Here is a 6,059-nt window from a genome sequence, read left to right as displayed (position 1 = left end):
TATACATAGTAAAACATTAAATATATGACTAGAGCAGCTGTGGGACTCAGACATTCCACAAGCCACATGTAACGTTGGTTTTCACTCAGGTATAGTCGAAGTCATTCTTGTTGTCAGTTACTTGGCTACTTTGTACTTGGTTCAAAGCTCCACTGACTTGATAATTAGCCTTTTTAAAAATTCCCATAGAATTTTAATTGTTGCTGTTGTTGAGTCACTACGTCCAACTCTTTGCGACCCCGTGGACTCCATACTGCATGCTAGGCTTCCCTGTCTTTCACCGTCTCCCAGAGTTTGCTCAGATTCGTGTCCATCTCATCCTCTGCTTCCCCCTTCTTGTTAAATATCATATATTAACGCATGTATGTGGAATCTAGGAAAGTGGTGCAGACGACCTATTTACAGGGCAGGAGTAGAGACGCAGACATAGAGATGGAAGTGAGGGCACCGCAGGGAACGGGGGTCCACCGGAAGAGTGGCAGTGATGTGTGTGCAGACCAGGTGGCCAGCCGTGTCGACTCTGTGACTCCAGGGACAGGCACCTGCCAGGCTCCTCTCCAGGCAGGAATACTGGAGCGGGTTGCCATTTCCTCCTCCAGTATATTCACTACCATGTATCAAATAGCTGGCACGGGGAACTCAGTGCCCTGCGATGACCTGGAGGGCTGGCACAGGGGGCCATGTGGGCGGGAGCGCCCGGGTATGCGGGTTTATGTTCACCCACAGCTGATGCCCTTCATCCCGCAGCAGAAACTAGCACAGCGCTGTGAAGCGGCCGCATTCCGGTTTTAAACCTAGAGCTTAGAAGTCACTTAGTCCAGCCGTTACCTTCACAGAAACATAACCCAGGCTGGATGAGTTAAAGGACAAACCGAAAGCTACTCCTTCGGTTCTTACAGGCCCAGAGCTTGTATTCTCGCTACTCAACATCAGATGCCCTGATTTTGCTTTTAGATAGACATCATAAAGAGACAAATATTATGTGAATATTGTATTTTACAGAGATCACAACTAATGCCATCTTATCTTTAAAAAAAAATCAATGTTTTCCATTCTGAAGAAAAAAAGCAAAATGTCATCAGTGCCGCCTGGGGACATCTACACACAGGTGTGTGTCTGTCTGCATCCATTTCTCACATGGATGTGCGATCCTCTGCTGTTGATTGCAGCGTAGTGATTTCAGGGAGAAAGCACAGCTTTTCCTTTTAGATCAAGGCCTTATTATCTTTTCACTTAGATGTTTTGCCTTGTGACACCTTCTTGCAGCATGCAGGTTTCTTGCAGTGTTCAAGGACTGCAAATGTGCACGGCTGTCTCCACACCCTGCCCGTGAAACACGGCTCCGAGCCGTTTCCTACGGGGAATAAACTGTCATTTTTCACCACATTAAATTTTATAAGTTTCAAGCGAATGGAAAATGGATTTTATTATTTTTTCTCTCTCTCTCTTTCTCTCTCTCTCTTTTTTTGCCACGAATGTTTTATGGCTGCAAAAACAGAATTTGTGGTTTCAACTGTTCAAGTGTGATGCAGAAAGCTGCGGAACCTCTTATGTAACCTGATGGCCTGAATAATTATCAAAATATTTTGCTTTCCACCCTTTCTAAGCTTTAGCAGCAGAAGAAAAAATTAGTGTGTGCAACCTTTTGACCACCAAATAATAATAATGAGAAAGCCCCTCTTACAAGGCTGCTTCTACTCCTGCACACTAAAGATGCTGCAGCTGGAGCAAGTCGACGCTCGAGCTGCACCTGTGCTCCTGCTCGTATTGGGAGCTGCCTTCTGCACGGAGGAAAACGGAGCCCGTGAGGACGGTCAGGGTTGAGAGTGAGAAAAGCGATGGAGCCCCGAGCCGTATGTTACTGTATCCTTTCTGAATCCAGAAGTCACGTTGCGCCGGTCTAAACAGTGACGAGTGTGTGTGGGTGTGTTTGTGTATGTTTCTTTCGTTTTAAACAAATCACTATTTCTCGGTGTCTACCGAGAATAGCATGTCCTCTGAGTTGATTCTGTATAGTATCATCTCAGATGTCATTTCATTTTTTAAAATTTTTTATTAATTTATGTTTTACTTTGCAGTGTGCGGGGTCTGGGTGGTTGTGCCCCGACTTGCTCTGTTGGCAGCAGATGGGGGCTGTTCTTCGTTGTCGTGCTCGGGTTTCTTGTCATGGTGGCTTCTCATTGCAGAGCCTGGGCTCTAGTGCATAAGCTCGGGGGTTGTGTGCGTCAGCTCAGTTGCCCTGAGGCCTGTGGAATCTTCCCCAGTCAGGAATCAAACCCGTGTCCCTTGCACAGGCGGGTGAATTCTTAGCCACTGGACCCCCAGGGAGGTCCCAGACATCATTTCAATACAGGTGAGCTTCACTTTGTGACCTCTGGGATCCAAAATATTATGCTGGTGAATTAATTCTTATAATGAATTCTATAATTTATATATGAACTCTAAAGAGTCCTGCTGTAATGTAAATACCACCCCCACTCCCCACTCCCAAAAATGAAAGAAAACTGATCTGTTTTATCTATTTCAGTTTTGACTGTTTTCAAACCATCTAGTGGTGACTGCAGCTTGCTCCTTGGAAGGAAAGTTATGACCAACCTAGACAGCATATTAAAAAGCAGAGATGTTGCTTTGCCAACAAAGGTCTGTCTAGTCAAAGCTATGGTTTTTCCAGTAGTCATATATGGATGTGAGATTTGGACTATAAAGAAAGCTAAGCACCAAAGAATTGATGCTTTTGAACTGTGGTGTTGGCGAATACTCTTGAGAGTCCCTTGGACTGCAAGGAGATCCAACCAGTCCATCCTAAAGGAAATCAGTCCTGAATATTCATTGGAAGGACTGATGCTGAAGCTGAAACTCCAGTACTTTTGCCACCTGATGCAAAGAACTGACTCATTTCAAAAGACCTTGATGCTGGGAAGGATTGAAGTTGGGAGGAGAAGGGGATGACAGAGGATGAGATAGTTGGATGGCATCACTGACTCAATGGACAAGAGTTTGAGTAAACTCCGGGAATTGGTGATGGACAGGGAAGGCCTGGCGTGCTGCAGTCCATGGGGTCAAAAAGAGTCGGACATGACTGAGTGACAACTGAAGTGAACTGAACTGATTGTTTTCCCCTTGGTCATATTCTTATCTCATAAATGCCTTTATTAGAATGATATACTCTTTAGGGAAAGAAAGGGCTTCCCTGGTGGCTCAGATGGTAAAGAATCCACCTGCAGTGCGGGAGACCTGGGTTCAATCTGTGGGTTGAGAAGATCCCCGGGAAGATCCCCTGGAGGAGGGCATGGCAACCCACTCCAGTGTTCTTGCCTGGAGAATCCCATGGACTGAGGAGCCTGGTGGGCTACAGTCCATGGGTTCGCAAAGTCAGACACGACTGAGCAGCTAAACCACCAAACCATATTAGTATGCAATAGAAACTCAAGAAATGTTTTCTAAGGATTGCATGAAACCCACCGACTTCTACTTCTAATGCTGTTGTTATTGTTGTGCAGTTTCTCAGTTATGTCTGACTCTTTGTGACCCCGTGGACGTAGCCAATCAGCCTCCTCTGTCCATGGGATTCTCCAGGCAAGAATATTGCAGAAGGTCGCCGTTCCCTTCTCCAGGGGACCTTCCCCGCCCAGCGACTGAACCCACCTCTCCCCCATTGGCAGGTGGATTCTAGCCACTGAGCCACCCGGAAAGCCTCTACTTGTAATGAATGGTGTACAATTAGCAGATACTCGAGGCTGGTATTTTTCTGACCCAGAGACTGAAGGGCAATAAGAAATACCTGCCTTTAAACTTATCAGATATTATAAGGATGTGGAGTTTCAGTAGCAGATATGACATCAATTTTTAATTCCAAAGACTGTATTACAAGCTATTTGAACTCTCAATGTCTATTTCCTGTTGAGGTGTGTACTCACTTATGGGAGTGTCTCCTTAAAAGAGATGGGTGAGAGAATCGTCTATATAAGATTTCAGATAAATTATAAATATATAATATTGTCATAGGAGTCATATAAATCCACTAACTTTGATCTAGCCATAGTCCTAAAGAGGATTAATGGAAGAACATAAAAGATATTAGATTTGATAATTGCTACCAATGATTTGGGCTTCCCAGGTGGCGCAGTGGTAAAGAATCTGCCGGCTAATTCAGAAGACATGGGTTCAATCCCTGGGTAGGGAAGATCCCCTGGAGTAGGAAATGGCAACCCACTCTAGTATTCTTGCTTGGAAAATCCCATGGACAGAGGAGCCTGGCAGGTTATAGTCCAGGGGGTTGCAAAGCGTTGGACACGATAGTATACGCACACGCCAGTGATTTAGCTATCATTCAAGAGCTTGCAAAATGGCTCTTTGCAGAGGCTCTGTAGAGTTTTTAATGAATAAGCTCAGGCTTTTTGAGTCTGATGGACGTGGTGTGGAATAGCAGCTTTATTCATTTATAGACTAAGTTAATGAATATCTCTGTGCTTCAAACCCCCACCTAGAAAGTGTTGAGAGACTGTCTCATTTTGGAATTTATGAGCGTATGGAGTGATGCAGTTTACAAGGTGGGGAGATTTTAAATCATAGGCCCTGGAGTCCGGTCACCTGGGTTCATCTTGTGGCCCCTTGCTTACCAGTCAGGTGAGCCTGACCGAGTTTCCCAACTTCTCAGTGTCTCTGTTAGGACAGTTTTGAGAGAATCGAGTTCAGAAAAGTAAAAGAATAATACCATTCCCTGAAACATGGTATGGAATACATTTTGGTCACTGTTGTTATCATTATTCTTGTTATATGGTTTATACTCTATTAAATGGAAGCTATTTTTACTTTTACACTAAACCATCCAGGAGAGGCAAATCCATTTGGGGGAGATGAATACTGGTTGTTTTATTTGTTTTTAAAGAGATGCTTTATCATACTTAGAAAGTTATTCTAATGAAGGAATTGGTTTATTTTCACAGTAGTTTCCAAAAAGGAAGGCTCCACCCATACTGGGTCTTGCTACATTATAGCCAGGGGGACTTCAGAAGGGGAATGGTTGTTAGTGTTTAGTTGCCAAGTTGACTCTTTGTGACCCCATGAGCTGCAGCACACCAGGCTCCTCTAGCCTCCACTATCTCCCAGAATTTGCTCAAACTCATCTCCATTGAGTCGGTGATGCCATCCAACCATCTCATCCTCTGTCATCCCCTTCTCCTTCTGCCCTAAATCCTTCCTAGCATCAGGGTCTTTTCCAGTGAGTCGGCTCTTCGCCTTAGGTAGCCAAAGTATTGGAGCTTCAGCTTCAGCATCAGTCCTTCCAATGACTGAAGCTGTATTGGAAAATTATCTCTCTTCCTATTGGATTAACCTCATGTCCATCCACTGTGAATCCTGGTGATTATCCACCCATGCTGCTTGGTTAATAACAGCCTGCTCTTCAGTGGGTATTGAGTTTGAGGGCTGATGGAGTTTCCTTTTCAAATCAACTCTTTTGGAAATCCTCCCTAATGGAACTTGGTTCCTATGGCCAGAGAACAACACGACCAAATAAGCCACCAGCTGGAGTGGAAGAGATGGCAAAGCTAAAAGGCATATCTCATTCTGGGGAAAATTAACCTCCCAATTTTGCCCAGTAATTGATTCCATCTGACCAAGGAGTTTCAGTCTCGAGTGTGACTGTCATTTGGATAGCTGGGAAGAGAAAGCCTGTAATTACAGTCAGGCAACCCTGTTATCAGAGCCTGGGGAGGGCTTTCGTCTCTTCCTACCCTCGGTGATCACAGGTGAGCCTGAGCAGGGAGGGAGGAAGGATGGGGGGAAAGGAGGCTGGGGGCCCCTTCTCAACAAGAAAAGGCCCCTGAGGCAACCTCAACCCTGGAGAAAGGGTCAGAGGTCTTTGGGAGTCCCCTTGAGTTTTTCCTGATATGAACAGGAAGAGGCTAGAGCTTCCTGCCGGATGCAAGTTCTTCTTTCCAGGGAGATGCTTTGCCTGGACATCGCTAATAAAATCCTGGTACTGTTACGATTCACAAGTAGTGGGGAGAATGATATCCATGCCATCTTTAATATGCCATTAGCAGCTGCAGAAATAC

Source organism: Muntiacus reevesi, chromosome 18 (genome assembly GCF_963930625.1).
Source record: "Muntiacus reevesi chromosome 18, mMunRee1.1, whole genome shotgun sequence".
In the NCBI taxonomy this organism is placed as follows: domain Eukaryota; kingdom Metazoa; phylum Chordata; class Mammalia; order Artiodactyla; family Cervidae; genus Muntiacus; species Muntiacus reevesi.
Note: the sequence above shows the minus strand (reverse complement) of the source record.